Consider the following 18751-nt stretch of genomic DNA (forward strand, 5'->3'; position numbering starts at 1 on the left):
AGAGGGAGCATATCACCCCCCCAAAAAGCTGATGAAGGTGGGAAGGGGAAAATGATTTGGAATGGGTAGAGACCAAAAGATGTGTGTCCCAGAATGGTTGCATGCCAATTAGGTAGGGCAGAAGCCTGTTGCTACGATATGGGGAAGGCTGTCTGCTTCTCAACCTGTGGCGAGTGAAATGTGTGCAGAATTGATGTGTATCAGCTCTGGACGAACACTTTCAGGGCCATGATGCTCTATCTCCTGCGGCACTGCTCTTGAAAGCACATGGAAAGATTGCTCTTCTGTGAACCTGAGTCTCTGAGGCTACAGCAGCCCCTGACTATGTACTCAGTGAGAAGCAAGCTGGGTTCAGTCACTGGCCAGGGGGCATTTTTGTTATCACAGCATAACCAGGTCTATTCTGACAGCTACACTTGGCAATAACTTTAAGGTACTATAGACTAAGAATTTTGCTTTATGGCACGTGATCTAATTAAATGAGTTATCAAACAAAAGGAATATAGAAAAATGGAGAAATAACAGTTCCTTAAAAGTTTGTCTCAACACATGATCATTCACTTTGCATTGTCTTGCCAAGCCATCGTTCACGGCTGAATTTTTTTTTTTTTATGACCTCACTTAGTGTCCCTGGGCATTGCTTGAGTGAGAACCATGTGCTATAGATGCCACGATTTCATTCCTAGTGTTTGTTCTGAGCACCATCTGGGTGTCAGATTCTGGGGCAGTTGCACACCCAGTCAGTCCACAAATCTTTATCAAGACTTATTGGCTGGGCCCGGTGGCTCACACTTGTAATCCCAGCACTTTGGGAGGCTGAGGCGGGCGGATCACGAGGTCAGGAGATCGAGACCACGATGAAACCCCGTCTCTACTAAAAATACAAAAAATTAGCCGGGCGTGGTGGCGGGCGCCTGTAGTCCCAGCTACTCGGAGAGGCTGAGGCAGGAGAACGGCGTGAAGCCGGGAGGCGGAGCTTGCAGTGAGCCGAGATTGCGCCACTGCACTCCAGCCTGGGCGACAGAGTGAGACTCCGTCTCAAAAAAAAAAAAGACTTATTATGGGTCAGGTAATGAGCTAGACTCTAAGAATAAAGTGTGAAACAAAGACTTACTGAAAAAGAAAAGAGCCATATAAATCTGATGACGTGGCTTTTCACTTAAAACAGCAAGCTTATTCTGTATAGTTCATGCATTATTGACTCCAGAATTAACTTAAATGAGTATAGCTGATGAATCAATGACTTGTGACAACTTTGGGCAGTGGGTCTCAACGAATTCAGATTCCTAGGCCCCACCCAACACCTACTGAATCAGAATCTGGAGGTTGAGCCTAGAAATCTGGATCTTTGATCACATATTCTGGGAGACTCTGATACATTCCAAAATTTGAAAATCTTTGCTCCAAGTTGTAATTAGTCATTGAAACATTAGTGAGAATGGGTGCCAGACCCTCGGTAAGCCAAGTACTGAGAATGGTACCGAGGAAGCATGCTTCACTCAAAACTTCTCATGAGCACTGTCTTGCAAAATGATCAAAGATTTTTTCAAGGAAAATAATAAAAGCTTTGCTCTAAAAGTCCTAATGTCTGCAGAGACACTTGGTGTGCGTCATTATGCACCAGCTGCTTGGCTATGTCAACATGGAGCAGCCTGGATCTGCCCTGAGATGGCCTTCATCTGAGCACTTGGCTGCCTGTGCCTCACACAAAGCTTCAGGGCTGCATCTCTGGAACAAGAGCGAGACAAGGAGTAGAAGATATTTCTGGGCTGGGTGCGGTGGCTCACGCCTGTAATCCTAGCACTTTGGGAGGCCAAGGTGGGCGGATCACCTAAGGTCAGGAGTTCGATACCAGCCTCAACATGGAGAAACCCCATCTTTACTAAAAATATAAAATTAGCTGGGCGTGGTGGTACATGCCTGTAATCCCGGCTATTCTGGAGGCTGAGGAAGGAGAATTGCTTGAACCTGGGAGGCGGAGGTTGCAGTGAGCTGAGATGGCACCATTGCACTCCAGCCTGCGAAATAAGAGTGAAAGTTAGTCTCAAAAAAAAAAAAAATAGCACAGGGGTCAAAGAAGAAGTCTCAAGAAAAGTTAAAATGAACTAAATGAGATTAAAATGCAACATATCAAAGAGGGATTCTATAAAAGTCCTGATCAGTATTCTTCAAAACAGGGTCATCAAAAACAGGGAAAACCTAAAAAACTGGCACAGCCCAAGGGAACGTGATGACTAAAAGTAATGTGGGATCCTGGAACAGAAAAGGAATGTCCGTGAACAACTCGAAAATCTGAATAAGGTAAGGATTTTAGATAATAATACTGTATCTATGTTGATTCATTTATTATAATAAATGGGCCACATCAGTGTAAAATGTTAATAATATGAGAAATATGATGTGGGATATACGAGAATTCTGTATCTTTGCAATTTTCTTTTAGACCTGAAACAGTTCTAATGTCTTAAAGTTTATTTTATAAAAATATAACAATCAAATTTGTGCGATGCAGTGCAAGTGGTATGTAGAGGGAAATTTATAGCATTGGATGCAGGTATATATTAGAAAGAAGAAAGGTCTAAATTCAATTATCTATTCTTCACCCTTAGGAAGCCAGAGAAAGAAAAGCAACAGAAGCCTAGAGCAAGCAGAAAATGAATAAATAACAAAAATACAGCAGAAATCAATGCATTTTAAAAATTAGAAAACAACAGAGAAAATCAATGAAAGCAAAAATAGATTTTTTTAAAAAATCAATCAAGTTGAAAGCCTCTAGCTAGTCCAACCAAGAAAATAAGGGAGAAGATGCAAATTACTAATACCAGAAACAAGAGAGCTCTGTCTTTGCAGGGTCCTGTGAGCGTTAACATGGAATATGATGAAGAAGTGACCCCACACCTGCAGATCTGGTAACTTAAATACAGTGGACCAAATCCTTGAAGTCTACAAACTATCAAAATTCACACATGGAGAGACAGAGAACTCGAATGGCTTTATATCCATAAATGAAATTGAATCAGTCCTTAATAGCCTTCCAGAAAACGAAGCCTCAGGCCCAGAAGGGTCACTGGTGAATCCTATCAATCTTTTAAGGAAGAAATGATACCAATTCTTCATATTTCTGCCAGAAACTAGAAGCAGACAAAACACTTCCAAACTCATTCTACGAAGTCAGCATTACACTAATAGCAAACCAGTTAAAGATGTTAGAGAAAGGAAAATTATAAACAAATCTCACTCAAAAGCACAGATGCAAATAAACCTAACAAGATATTAGCGAAATGAATCCTGCAATGTGTAAAATGAATGATACGCCACAGTTAAGTGGGTCTTACTCCGGGCATGAATTATATTCCTTTTTCAAAGTTCCTCACCACCTTGTTGACTTTCCAAACCTGTTAATAATTTGTGGTTTCTATTGTACACAGCTGTTGTCCCTGTCTTCAGAGGAATTGTTGGATCAATTGAGTTGGCCCACCATAACCAGAAGCAGACTCTTTGGTCTGTCTTTATTCCACTTTGAATTTCCCGGCATGTGGCAAATTACTGGGTACTCAGCAGGGATTCATTAAATATTAGGTCATTGATGCCGGGCACGGTGGCTCACGCCTGTAATCCTAGCACTTTGGGAGGCCGAGGCCGGTGGATCACGAGGTCAGGAGATCGAGACCACGGTGAAACCCCGTCTCTACTAAAAATACAAAAAATTAGCCGGGCATGGTGGCGGGCGCCTGTAGTCCCAGCTACTCCGGAGACTGAGACAGGAGAATGGCGTGAACCCGGGAGGCGAAGCTTGCAGTGAGCCGAGATCACGCCACTGCACTCCAGCCTGGGCAACAGAGCGAGACTCCATCTCAAAAAATAATAATAATAATAAAATAAATAAATATTAGGTCATTGAGTAAATAAATAAGGAGATGATATGGTCAGGCTTCGTGTCCCCACCCAAATCTCCTCCTGAATTGTGATTCCTGTAATGCCCACAGGTCAAGGGAGAGACCAGGTGGAGGTAATTGAATCCTGGGGGTGGTTCCCCCATGCTGTTCTTGTGATAGTGAGTTCTCACCAGATCTGATGGTTTTATAAGGGGCTCTTTCCCCTTCACTCGGCACTTCTCCTTCCTGTCGCCTAGTGAAGAAGGTGCCTCTTTCTCCTTTACTTTCTGTCATGATTGCAAGTTTCCTGGGGCCTCCCCAGCCAAGCTGAGCTGTGAGTCAGTTAAACCCCTTTCCTTTATAAATTACCCATTCTTAGGCAGCTCCCCGCTGAGACAAAGTCTCGCTCTGTCCCCCAGGCTGGAGTGCAATGGCACGATCTTGGCTCACTGCAACCTCTGCCTCCTGGGTTCAAGCGATTCTCCTGCCCCAGCCTCCCAAGTAGCTGGGATTACAGGTGCCTGCCACTGCACCCAGCTAATTTTTGTATTTTTAGTATAGATGTGGTTTCACCATGTTGGTCAGGCTGATCTCAAACTCTTGACCTCATGATCCACCCACCTCGGCCTCCCAAAGTGCCGGGATTACAGGTGTGAGCCACTGTGCCCGGCTGGCAGTTCTTTATAGCAGTGTGAAAATGGACTAATACAGGAGACAGTATGTCTTTTTTTATTTTTTTTGTAGTGATTGCAATACATAAATAATGTTTTCTTACTTTTTCTAGTCTCTGAGCTTCTGAAATGTGGGAACATTGTTCTTTCTCACACAGGTAGCTTAGGCTAAGCCTGAAATTTTGTTTGGCATTGAGATAGCTGAAGACCATCTGGTGGTGAAAGGCTTGCATTCTTTTTACAAAAATTGCATGCTTCTGAAGCCAGATAATTGGTTTAAGTTGAGTTGATTGTATTTGGATTGGTGGGAGTCCAGAGGCCAGGGAGGGTGGGGCAGGGGAGAGAAGGGCATTAAATAACAATGAGCTCTGAGAGTTGAACAGGGGATGGGAAGGTACATGTGCCAAGGCCCTGACGCAGGCAGCGCAGCCTTCGGAAGTGAAAGTCGGCCTAGCTGGTGGCTCACGCCTATAATCCCAGCACTTTGGGAGGCCGAGGTGGGTGGATCACATGAGGTCAGGAGTTCAAGACCAGTCTGGCCAACATGGTGAAACCCCGTCTCTACTAAAATTACAAAAATTAGCTGGGCTTGGTGGTGCATGTCTGTAATCCCAGCTACTCAGGGGGCTGAGGCAGGAGAATTGCTTGAGCCTGGGAGGCAGAGGTTGTAGTGACCCGAGGTCACGCCATTGCACTCCAGCCTGGGTGACAGAGTGAGAAAAAAAAAAGGAAGAAGCAGAAGAAGGAGAAGGAGAAGGAGAAGGAGAAGAAGATAGAGAGGGCAGGCAGGGGGATGGACCTCCAGGGAGAGGGTACCTGTCAGCAGGAGAAGCAGGCAGGGCGGATCACGAGGCCACATGGGACCTGAAGGCCATGTTCAAAGGGCCGGGCTTTAATCTAAGAACAAGGGGAAGTCGTAGATGGAAATTCAGCAGCAAGAAAAGCTGGTCTGTCTCTATCTGCAGAGGTGCTGAGAAGACCTCATGGTGGTTTTGACTGGAGCGGTGAGAGTGAGGACAAAGGGAAGACAGAGGCTTTTAGATCCATTTAGGAAATCAACAAGACATGGCAGTTAATTGGATGTTGGGAAGCAGGTAAAGAGGGGGATGTGTCTGCAAAAATGCCAAGGTTTACGGCCGGAGTCACTGAAATTCAGGAGACAGTGAGCCAGGTGCGGCTTGGGGCGAGATGGTTTTGACAACGAGAAGAGAGAGGCCCCAGCCCAGCAGCAGTGAAGGCTCCACCTGGGCAGTGGCTGAGCTGCAACCCTGGAAGCCTGTGCTGGCCTCTGCAGGCCCCACTGCACCCTCCATGCCATGAACCTAGCTGCTGACCCCCAGGTCACAGCCAGGCAGGAAGGAATAGAAGCCATGAAGGACCTGAGGGTGTGGCCAGCAAAGCCCATGCTGGGATCCATGTTGGAAATGGAGATGGGACATATGGGACAACAAAGGGCTCCTGGTGCATTGCTGAGGCGTCCTGGGCTCCCACAGCGGCCACACGTAGATTTCGTATGGAAGTGTCCCCCAGGATCCGTGTCCCAGGCTCAGGGCAGAGCCAGCGCCAGCAGTTGGGAGGTTCAGGGAGCGTTTTCCAAAAGTCAGCAGCTAAACTGCTGAGCCCACCACACCCGGCATGTCCCAGGGGAGGCTGAGGGATTCTGTTCGCATTCGCAGGCGGCACATCCCCGAGGGCAGGAGGCAGCCTCTCTGGCCCCATGATGTGTGGGTCTGCAGTACCTGGTCAGCCCTGCATCATGGCTGATATACACTGACGTTCCGGAAGGAACTTGTAGGCAAGAATCAAAGCCAAAGTGTGGAGCCTCCCTACCCTAGAGAAGCACTTGGCAGGGCCAGCCTCAAGCCAGGACCCCCTCTGCACAGCAACATGACCGGCCCCCACCCGCCAGCCTGCATTTGAGCCTGGCTGAGAGCCGCAGACAGCCCACCTTGGTGCAGGCTCAGTGCCATCCGCAGACGGGGCCTCCAGCAGGCCGCCCAGAGCCCTTGTGGGTGGCGTCCGTGGGTGGGTGAGGAGGCAGGCTCTCCCTCCCAGGCAATCCCTCCCTGTCCTGAGATTGGCTTCAGTGACCATCCCCGGTGCAGGCTGATGCCTCTGCGTCTTTGCCCGGCTGCCCCTCTTCCTCCTTCAGGATTCCACTCCAGCAATGCAGAAGGGCCCCCTGAGGGCCCACACAGGGCATCTGCGGTCTGTTGGGCTCAGCCCAGAGCCGGCAGCACCTTGTAAGTCTGTGGTCACGGTCAGTTCTTCCTTCACCTGCTTGGAAAAGCAGCACTGAGCACCCTCATGGGGTGCCAGGCTCGGGGCAGCCACTGGGGCACCAGGGAAGCAGCGCCCATCCCCAGTCCCTGCTCTGGGGCCCTGTAGCAGGCGATCTGGAAAGTGGGATGCATTTGCTAGAGTGAGGGGTCTTTAGCTTAAAGGATGCCTTCCAGGCCCCATTGCAGATCCCCATCCCCCTCAGCCACCGACCACAGTGCCCAGCTCTTGCGTTCCCACTGTTCTCACACACACGGGGCTGATCTTGTTCACATGTTTATTTCTGAGTTTATTGTCTGTGGTTGTACACACACCCACGCGCAGACACATGTGCAGACACACGCACAGACACACGCGCAGACACACATGCAGACACACATCACCAGCCACATTGTGCCGTGATACACGCAGGATAAACCCCTTGTCCAGCCATGCAGTTGTCATCGGACCAACAAATTCCACGTCTGATAAATAACATGAAATGCTACAGGGTGGACGCCCAAGGTCTGTACCACAGAATTATTGATGACAGAATTTAAAAAGACCTGAAATAGCCCACCACGGAGGAATCGCTGGCTGCCTTCGGCTGCATCCACGTCAAAAACACCTTTGTAAACAGTTGTGCTCACATCAAAATAAGTGACAAAACAGAACACAAAATCTTTATATTCAGGGTATTATTGTAACGACAAATACAGGTGTTTATGACGTTGGCAATGCTGGGCTGGGGCCACATGGTGCAGCCGTTTGGGGCACATCTCAGGAGTCTGGTCCCTGCACTGCTGTCTCAGCTGCACCCCTCACTTGCTGGGGATTTGGGGAACCAGGTAGCCTCCCAGAGCCCCCAGGGTGGTGCATGAAATAGCAGCATCTGCCCCAGGGTTGTCCTGGGAGTGAGGAAGACGCCCCACACAGGGAAACCAGAGGGAGGCCTGGCCCCCAGCACACAGTTAGCTCTTATTTTTTAAGACCAAAGAAAAAGTCTAGAATGAAGCCTGTACCCCCAAAAAAGTAGAAATCGTTGTTTTGCTTGAATAACTAGATGAGGTATTATTTCCTTTTAACTTTTTTCTGGCTTCTGTAACTTGCATGTTAACACTTTCACAATTGGAGGGAAAAATATACCTCTGAGAAAGTGAAGTCGTTCCAGGACAAGCTCACCGAAGCGCTCCAGGGCCAGGCAGCTGCACGGGGAGACGGCTGGGCTGCACAGGCAGGGCTGCGGAGCTGAGTGCTCAGAGCCACTCCGGCCTCCCTCTCAGTCTTGTGAGAACCCTTCAGGCCTGGGGCCCCCGGGAGGAGTATCATCCCTCCACTTCAGATAAATCCACTTCAAGTCACTTTATTCCCCTCTCTCTGAGAGCTGATTGCAGCTGAGATCGAGCCCTGAGGACGTGCCAGGATCCTCCAACGCCTTCTAGAACAAACACACCACCCGCTTGCCACTGCCAAGCAGCCTCGGAGCCGCAGGGAGGCGGTTGGCTCTGTCGCTCTGGCTCTCTGCATTTCTTTTCTCTGTTTAAGCCTGAGAAGATCACCTTCCCCAGACACTGTTCTTATCACCACGTTTTGGGGCTACTACAGCCCTCCCAGGTGTTGGGCAAACCATTATCTTCTTGGGATCACCCAATGTGCGGCATCCTTCCTCCCGCCATCCTCTATCTTTGTAGAATTGGTGACAGTAGCCTGAAAGCCTCCCAGGTCCACTAGGAGGCTTGGTGGCCCGTGCTGCCCTGGATGACATTACAAGTGCTGACCTGAAACCTCTGGTAGACCACAGGCATCCTGGGCAGACGTGGCTGATATATATCGTTTGGATGGTCGTCCCCTCCAGATCACATGCTAAGATGTGATCTCCAGTGTTGGAGGTGGGGCCTGCTGGGAGGTGTTTGGGTCATGGGGGCGGACCCCTCATGAATGGCTTGTGGCTGTCCTTCTAGTAGTTAGGGGGTTTTCACGAGATCTGCTTGTTTACAGTATGTGGCTTTTCTCCCCCAGCTCTTGTTCCTGCCACGTGATGTCCCCGCTCCCTCTTTGCCTTCCGCCATGATTGTGAGCCTTCCAAAGCCTCCCGGAATCAGAGGCCAGCAGGATGCTTCCTGTACAGCCTGCAGAACCATGAGCCAACTAAACCTCTTTTCTTACAAATTACCCAGTCTCAGGTATTTCTTTATAGCAGGGTAAGAATAGCCTAATACAGTGGCCCCTTGGGCAAATGTTTTTAGTGCCTTGTGTTTTAGATGCAATTTCAGACCAATCACAACATATTTGCATCCTTTGTATGTGCCAGATTTAGAAATGATGCTGGGCGATTTTGCAATGCCCAAGGCCCTTCCTTCCAGCAGTTGGAAATCAAATTGTGATGGTGGGAGCGTGTCTGAAGAACCCTGCAGGAGGCAGGGAAGGTGCTCACAGGCCCAGCCAGAGTCTCCTCAGGGCTGAAGTCCGCCACACACCTCCGTCAATCTGGAGAATCTGGAGGGTGCCCTCATGCCAGCCTGAGCTGCCTCCACCCCGGCTGGTGAAGCATCTTTCCCCATGACCAGGCCAGGCTGTGGGCTGCTCAGTGGGAAGGGATGTGGGCCAGTCTCTCTCTCTCCTCTGTCCACCCAAGAGAGAGGAGCAGACAGTGGTGGGCCAGGCCTCCAAGTATGATGTCAGAGGAGACATGGGACCTGGCTGAGATGTTGCAGGGGGCGCAGGATGTCGGCAGACTGGAATAAGCTGGCCAGACAGTCCAGGGAGGTGAGCAGATTAGCAGCACCTGCCGAGGTACATCTCCTTCAGGCCTTGGAGCAGATGGTGCAGTGTCCTGGGAGGCCCATCTCCTTCAGGCCTTGGAGCAGATGGTGCAGTGTCCTGGGAGGCCCACACCCAGTTAGAGCCTGTGGAGGCCGCAGAGCCACCCTTCAGCCCTCTAGGGATCCGGAAAGAAAAAGGCTCTGGATTCCGTGGCATCCCCACCTAGGCACACGCCAACCTCCGCCTGCACTTGCTGGCTGCGCCTGTCTGCCTGGACGCTGCCCTTTCCACGTGGGCCTTGCGGGAGCCTCTCTGCAGGGGAAGAAGCAGGGTCCAGCTTGGCGAGCTGAGCGAGATGAGGTGGCAAAGGGGAATGAGCATCACTGGGAGGGTGACCCTCAAAAGCAGAATATGGATTTTTTTTTTTTTTTTTAAGAATAAAGCTAGACATGCACATGGACACGTGACACCACCCAGGCAACTGTGCCAAGCCCACGTTACAGAAGTGCACCCGGGACCCACCCAGAAAAGCACAACAGAGAGAGAGGCAAAGGCTCCATGAGGCAGGGAGGGGATGGGGGCGGCCAGGCAGAGCTCTCCACTTCTACTTGTTTATATTTTTATTTTTAATTAAGTAAGTAATTTTTTGAGACAAGGTCTCACTCTGTCACCCAGGCTGGAGGGCAGTGGTGTGATCATGGTTCTCTGCCGCTTTGATTTCCCAGGCTCAAGCAATCCTCCTGCCTCAGCTCCCCAGGTAGCTGGCCCTACAGGAATGCACCAAAATACCCGACCAATTTTTGTATTTTGCATAGAGACAAGGTTTTGCCATGTTGCCCAGGCTGGTCTCGGCTTCCTGGGCTCAAGTGATCCTCCTGCCTTGGCCTCCCAAAGTGGTGGGATTATAGGAACCGTACCCAACCTGTTTATATTTTTAAAACTAAGAGCCTGGAGCAAGCGTGGCAGAATGTGTATGTACGTTAGCCCCAAAAAGCAATGCATGGGGTGTGTGCTCATCATCTCGATTGTGTATTTCTTAAACATTCTTTAGCTAAAAATGCAGAACTTTGTTGGAAGAACAGAGCCTTGGCTGGATGGGAAGGGCTGTGTGCCCTGAGGTCTTCCACCTCCAGCCGACTTTGCACCAGGCCCAGAGTGCACAGGGCAGGCTTTCGAGCCCTGGATCATTCTGTCACACACCGGCTGGAATGCTGGATGGCTCGTGGGGCCTTTTCCCTTCCTCCATGACCCCCTCACCCCAGCATGGCACCTCAGGGTTTTCTGTGGGGTTTTAACGTAGCTACTTGCACATGAAAGCACTCACAGAAGGAACCAAAGAGCAAAATAGAATTTCCGAATCTCAGCTTTGTACCGTGCCCCGGTGCTGACATCTCAGCCTCATCCTTAAGCCTCCTCTCCTCCATCCCTGTCCTCTCTCTCTATGCTGGGGTAAAGGTCTACCTGGGGTGGGACTTGGGTACACGTCGAACCAAGTCCAAATGCTCCCTCCATCCCCCTCCCCCCATCAAAAGGTGACACCAAAATCACCCACAGCCACAGCCTGCTTCCCTGGCACACAACAGGCACTCTGCTCATGTCCCACGATGACGGGCTCTTGGCTGAGCAAGTGCCAGGGACGTGCCTGTAGAGAACACAGGGCCGCTCCGCTCACCCTGCCTGGGAGTCTTCCTGTGGGGGCTGCTGTGAATGCAGCTGGCCCCGAGGTCACGGTGTTTTTTGCCTTGCTCTCTGCATCTCTCTGCTTGCCTCTCCCCTGCCCCGGATTCATTCTCTGGGATGGCAGTAGCCGCTCCAGGCTCCCCCCAACCCCCGCCCCGACAGCCTAGCAGCCCTGGCGGAGATGCAGCAGGGGATGGGTTGTCAAGGACGTCAACAAGGCCTGCTCCAGACCTTGTGGCGTGTCCAGAGCCAGGAGTCCTCTGGTGGGTCGATCCTGGGCCCACTGCTGGGGCCAGGGGCAGGGGCCACCCACACCTAAACCCAGAGGCAGAACAGACCCAAGAGTAGGGGAGGGCTGGGCCCAAGAGGAGAATTAGCTGATAAAATCCACATGTCCACCTTGGGGGTTCACCTGAGAGGTGCCAGGAAGCCCTTTCTTGGGGCTGTAGGAAGTCCGAGCTCAGAGGCGAAAGAGGCTGAGTCTGGGCTGTGGGGTGCTGCGTGTGTGCATGTGTAGCAGATGAACCCAAAGTCTGGGATGTGGAGGAGGCTGAACAAAGGAAGAAAGAGGGAGGACACCTCAGGGACCAAGGCCACTGACTGCCCAGGTCAGGACCACTGGCCATTTCTGGGAAGCGAGGTTGCTGCCTCCTCTGAGGGGCGGGGCCACCTTGCTGAGCCTCTGGCAGCTCCCAAGTTCCCATGTGGGTGGCCTCCAACAGCAACGGGGGAGGACAGTGTCCGGCTCTGCGGAGGGAAGGAAACCGTTTTCCTTCAGGCTCTCCACCCAGGTGTACCTGCGCTGGCAAGCTGGAGAGAGTGAGGCCTGTGGGGGACATGGGGGAGAGACCAAGGCTGCGGAACCATCCCGTACCCACACACAAAATGGAGGTGTCTCCGTTGCAGATACATTCCCAACCCCGGACCCACACACCAGAGTCAGGCCCAAGAGACGGGCTCCGGCCGTCCACACCTTCTCCTGGATTCCTCCAGCAGAGAGCCCTGCCACCTTCATCCTCATATCAGGGATCAGAGAAAGTTCCAGGCACACTGGCTGGCTCCCTGTGAGGAGGACACACCCCGGCTTAGAAAAGCAGAGGCACAGTGATGCCTGGGGACCCAGGGGGACGCGGCTGTGTCTCCTCCGCAAGGGTCCAGAGGAGGGGAGGCAGGAGACGCATGCGGGTGCACAGAGGAGGTGCAGATAGGGTGGACCGAGGAGGTGTGGACAGGGGAGGTGTGGACGGTGTGGACAGGGGAGGTGTGGATGGGATGGGGTGGACAGGGGAGATGTGGATGGGGATGGGGTGCACAGAGGAGGCTGGAGGTCTTCGAAGTTTTCCTTCCCTTCAAAGTGGCCTGTCCTAAATTCTCCCTCAGAAAGTAGCAAGAAGGTGCAACTTTGGTGGAGCAAAGGGGCAAGTGTCCAGGGGATGTGCATCCTAGGAGGTGCCCAGGTCAGCCTCACTTCCCTTCCATCAGACACCTGCCAGCAGGTCACCTGCCCCTGGCCCCTCAGGACCACCACAGGCAAAGAAGGGGCAACATTGCTCAGCCCCTTCTAGGAGTCAGAGCAGCCAGAGGCGGCCACCTGCTCCTGCCCTCCCATGGAATTTTCCCAGCAGGACTGGGAGGGAGGCATCGTGTCTCCAGTTTTCACATGGGGAGACTGGGCCCAACAAGGCAGATTAGCCACGAGCCCTTCTCCCACGTATCTTGACATCTCAGCCAGGTTGGCTCACCGTGAAGGAAGAAGGCCTGGTGCGGGAGGTGAGAGAGGGGCTGTAGGGGGGGCCTGCCCACCTGACCCACTGGTGCAGGAGGTGAGGGGGCCTGTAGGAAGTGAAAGGGGCTGTACTGGGGGCCTGCCCACCTGGCCCCACTCTCTGCTTTCTGGGCCACCCATAGACAAGTGACTTGGCCACTCTGGTCTCTCCTATCTGTCAAATGAGGAAATGAGCAGGGGTGATCTAGGCTTCCTGTCCCTGGAAGACACATGCAGGACCTGGATCACAGAAACTTTTCTGTCCTTCCAGATGCCCAGAGCTCCCGGGACCCATGATCCCGCCACCCTGTGGTCTGTCCTTCCAGATGCCCAGAGCTCCCTGCATCCCCGATCCTGCCACCCTGTGGTCTGTCCTTCCAGATGCCCAGAGCTCCTGGGACCCCCAATCTTGCCACCCTGTGGTTTGCCCTTCCTCCACCTCTGGACATCAGCTTGCTGGAGCCATTCCCTGTGGCTATGCCAGGAGCCTTAAGACAGGCTGAAGGCCCCGCTGTGCAGCTCACCCTCTGCAGGAACTTCCACTGTCTGGAAGACTGTAAGGTCCCTGGGTCTCAGCTCTGCCACCTCAGATGGGAATGGCAGCCCCAATCTGCTGCCTCTTGGGGCCGTGGAGCCTGGATTTCATGTCTCAGGGGACCTCACTTTCAGGGCCTTCCTCCTTCTCTGTCTCGGGGCACTCACCTGGTCCCCTGCCCTGTCACTCATGATCACGTGAGCCCAGTGTGCAGATGCCGGGAAAGTGCGAAGGGTCATGGCGTCTGTGCTGGGCCCCACCAGGAGGGTGGGAGTGAGCCCGGGACCACAGTTATAACCCCTCCAGCATGGCTCCGCCACCTCTGTGGTGCTGCAGGAATGCAGAGTGGAACGAGACTTGCCCTCGCTTTCTGCCTTTTCACCTGCATCATACCGGAGGGACAGGCATGAGCTGAGAGACAGAGCAATGCCAGGGCTGGATGCCCACTGCAGAGAGGCCGGCCTTTCTGTGGGGCAGGCCACCCAATTCCAAGCATCCTGGGGCCAGCCTGGCTGACAGTGCTGGCATTTAGATTCAGGACGTGCAGCATCTGTGTTTTCTCCCGACCCACCCAGCGCTGAGCAGGGATCGCCGGCCAGACACTGGGAGCTAATGTTTTAAGTGACAACATAGGAGACATCACAGGCACAGAGGGCTGCATCCGGGCCCTGAAAGGCACAGGGCACTGGGTACTGGGCCCAAGAGGAGCAAGATTCGGGAACAGGTGGGTCAGGGCATCATACAACCTCTGCCCACAGGCTCTGAGATACTTCCAGCCAGCCCAGGAAAAAGGAGGGCTCTCCTGTGCTTTCACAGGGAGAAAACCCTCTTCCCAGGGTGGCTGCCTCTTCTAGAAAGTCACTCAAAGAGAAGCTGTCCTGCTGGGGGCATTTTTCAGCCATGGCTCAGGCAGCCCTTTTGAGGATAAATGGTTAAGAGCTTGATTTTTCCATAAATTAGCAAGAGAGAAAAACCCATACAATTTGCCAGTAGGCTTCAGAATTGTGCTATTTTCAAACGGTACACATTGGGGCGTGCTTAGAACCATATGGTATCTCAGAGCCACTAACTCAGCCAGCCTGTGCCACAGGACACCGAGTGCACAGGGGCTAATGGTCAAGTGTTGACTGCCCTGCCTGGCGCCCTGGGGGTGGTGACCCTCATTGTGATCGGAACAGTTAGACTATTAAAGCAGATCTTATGCCATGAGTGTGAAATCTGTCCCAGGCCCTGGGTGAAGATTAGCCCAGGGAGGCTAAGGAACTGGACCCAGGTCACACGTCTAAGAAGTAGCAGTGAGATCCAGCCCTCAGCTCTCCCACGGACACTGCAGCAGCATTTACTGCGAGTCTTGAGGACCCTCCTTCATGCTGGTGTGGGTAGCTGGTGCTGGCTGGATATGCCTGGAGTCTGGTGAGGTCAGCAGCTGAGAATGTCCCTCAAGATCAGGGGACAGAGACCAGGCAGCTGACAACCACATATCTGCAGCCCCAAGGGGCGAGCACATGCCCGTTTCAGGGATGGGTAAACTGAGGCCCATGGGGCGGGGGCTGGTACTCACTAAGCACCTTTTTTGTCCCAGACCATCTGCCAGGGGCCTGCTTTCCACAGTAAGCCTCCGAGATCGGGAGTATCATTCCCATGTTATAATTAAGGATTACTGAGGCTCAGAGAGGTTAGGACACCTGCCCAGAGTCACCCAGCGGGCAGGTAGCAGCACGGTGGCTTCAAAGCCCTGCATTCTAGCAGGCCAGCCCGGGAAGCGCCGCTCAGACCCTTGGGTCATGGCTTCACCATAGGTCCGTGTGCTCCTGCCTCACAAGAGGGCAAGCTTCCATTCCTGGATGAGCTTCTGCTTTTGCAGAGCGCCCCAAGCTCCTGAACGCAGACTCAGAGCAAAGGAACGCAGGGCCGGCGAAGGAAGGGCACCCAGCACGCCTCATACCTGAGGACTATGAGCAGAGATAACAGCAGGGACTGGTGTCTCCCAGCTCCTGCTCCAGGTGTGAGAGAGGGAAAGGGAGGAGAGGGGAGGGAGGAGGGATAAGGATGGTGGGAGGAGGGAGGGCCCTAGGGCTGAGGAGCCATCCTGCAAACTTGGTTCCTGTAACCCTTCCGGAGCCTGGTCAGCCTCTGCAGTGGGCACGTGGGGTCCACCCCAGCCCAGGAATCCACACTGAAGGCATCTGCCCCTCTCCATAGCCCCTCTCCGTAGCCCCTCTCCGTAGCCCCTCTGACATTTCTGACATTTCAGCTTCAGGCCATGTGGTGCTGGGACTCCGTCCTCAGGAAGGCCTGGAGAAGCCTTTGGTTCCTTCCTGAGCTTGGGGCCACGCCAAAACCACCACGTTAAGGCGACCCACGCCCAGGCCAAAGGGGGGATGGTGCCGGCAGCTTGCAGCGGCTCTGCCACTGGGGGACTCCTGTGGTTCTCCCAGGCCTCCTTCCTCGCCTGAACCACTGACTGGAGTGGCCCTCATCAAGATGTGGCGTGATCGCCTCTCCTCCATCCAATCAGACCCACGGCCTCCCCCTTGCCCCGAAGGCACTGAGCAGGGTGGGTGGGTGGAGAGTCAGGGTGAGGGGCAGCGTGGTGCCCATCACAGAGCCCTGAGGCCCTGGACCTACGTCTGCGGGTGAAATGAGCAAGCCTGGATTAGAACTTGACAGTGGAATTGGAAATGATGTTTCCCCTCCAATGAATTCTAAAATAAACACTCTGCAGCCGGCACCCATTTCCTGTGCCCTGCTTCTCGGTACAGCCGCGATTCACTTATGATCTTGTCGGTTATAAATTGCAGCCCGCATTTCTCATATCAAAATGCACAGCTAGTGATATTTAACTCTAAAGAAATATATCCTCCGGCAATGAATACAGTCAGAAATTACTCACTGAATTTAACCAAGGAGAGAACGATGCCATAGAGATGTACAGCATAAATTCACAAATGTGGGACAATGGCCACCAATTATTAACATTTTATCTCCTCGTGGAAATGTCTGACCTTGCTTCAGCAGTTTTATTGGGAGCAAGGTCTCTGGAAGCTCCCATTTCCCCTCTTTCCAAAAGCAGCCTGAGCTGTTCAAAGTAGTAAATACCTTTCAAGTTGTCATTTTCCTGATGTTTTCTTTAACCCGGGAGAGGAAGAAAAATTGTGAGGAGAAAAGGTTTCTCCCAGAAAAGTGCCTTTTGAACTTGTCGTGGAAATTCAGGTCATTGAAACCTGCTCAAGTTCATAAAAGGAAATGAAAGCAATTTAACTGTGGGGGGCTGAGGTTTCTGATGAGGGTACTGGACTCAGGAGTATTGCATATTGGAGAGGGAAGTAGGGGGCCTGTACCTGGAAGGCGTAACCAAATTAAATCCATTCATTCACTCCGGGATCCGGATCATACACTGCGCGCGTACCCTGCTGTAGGCCTCGGGCAGGATGTAAAACTGTCAGAAATACAAAAGGGACAGAACCAGCTCCTGGCCTCGGGGAGCCAGCAGTCTAGGGTCTAGACATCCAGATGAACAGCCAGAAAACTGGAAATAAACACAACACTTACAAAGGCTTACAAAGTGCTGCAGGGTCTAGAGAAGGGGGCGTGTCTCCCCTCTTAATCCACACCTACCCGGGGCCTTGTCCACGTCTCTCCTCTTAATCCACACCTACTCGGAGCCCTGTGCACGTCTTTCCTTTAATCCACGCCTACCTGGGACCCTGTCAGCTTCTCTGACCTCCCTGCTTCACTCTGAGGTCTGGAAGCCTCTGACCAGGGTCTGCAGTCAGGACAGGTGAGTGCAAGCTGGGCAGACAGGTGGCCAAGGCAGCTAGGGAGGCCAGGGGAACACGTGGCTGGGGCCCAATGTCACACCTCATCCTTGAAGCTCGGAGAGGTGAAGACAAGGAAACACTTGACCACAATCATCTGTCTCCCATGAGCTGGGTAGGAGGTGAGATGCCGCACAATTGCAGCCCACGGACGCTTTCCCGAGATGCGCTGGGGTGAAGGGGGTAACCGGCCCTTCCTCTATGCATATTACTGTTTTTGCAAATATGATGTATGTTTATGATAAAGAATAAAGCTATTCCAAAAGTGCAAAGAAAAAAACAAATCACCCCCAACTCCCAACACCCAGAAATAATATCATTATGTAAAAAAAAAATTCTACATCTTTCTTGATAGAGAGACAGAGAGAGAGGGAGAGAGAGAGAAGTGGAGATAGGGATGGACACACAGAGAGATAAATAATGTAAATGATTGTGTAAAACAGGGGCGTCTAATCTTTTGGCTTCACTGGGTCACATTAGAACAAGAAGAATTGTCTTGGGCCGCACATAAAATACACAAACAATGACAATAGCTGATGAGTTAAAGAAAAAAACATCACAAAAAAGATCTCATAATGTTTTAAGAAAGTTTAAGAATTTGTGTTGGGCTGCATTCGAAGCCATCCTGGGCCGCATGCAGCCTACAGGTCACAGGTTGGACAACTGTGGTATAAAATAAGATGGTGTCATATGTGATGCTTGCAGCAAAAACTTCAACTTTACTCCCATTTAACAAAATGATTTTTTTAAGTGAAATGAAATTAGAGGAATTTCTCTATTTTAACTGTTTCTTGATCACCAACAATATCATTCTAAAAGTTCTCTCTGAAACTAAGGACAATTATTACATTAAAAATTAGGTTGACTTTTTATTTTTTGTATCCAGTGAGCCCCCACAGTGGAAGATGAATTTAATATTCTTGCTGCCTGATCCTACCCTCTTTCCAGATTTTCAGGATTTTTTCATTATATCACTTTCATGTTCACATTATAAAGGTTTATGAAGGCACATTTTGTTCTGAGCAGTAGCTCCCACAGTGGTTTTCATTTATACCTAATTTTTATAGGACTCATGTTCACCACATGTCCTCAGAGCCTTCAGTTTTTCCACAACCGTGTTATTTATTATCATTCGCTCATGAGGTATTTTTTGTTTGTTTCAATTTTGTAAAAGCTCAAAAGACAGTAATTCCTGAGCTCCTGCAGGCTGAAGAAGATATGTTGGTTGATTGTATGCCAAAAGGTCATTTAGCTGGGTATAAAATTTTTGGTAAATACAGTCTCTTCCCCCTCAAATTCAACAGACCTTTGCTCTTCCTGCTTGATATTAAGTGTCATATTGGTCTTCATTTTTTTAACCTCTTAATTTTCCCAGATTATGTATT

Source organism: Hylobates moloch, unplaced genomic scaffold (assembly GCF_009828535.3).
Source record: "Hylobates moloch isolate HMO894 unplaced genomic scaffold, HMol_V3 SCAFFOLD_19, whole genome shotgun sequence".
In the NCBI taxonomy this organism is placed as follows: domain Eukaryota; kingdom Metazoa; phylum Chordata; class Mammalia; order Primates; family Hylobatidae; genus Hylobates; species Hylobates moloch.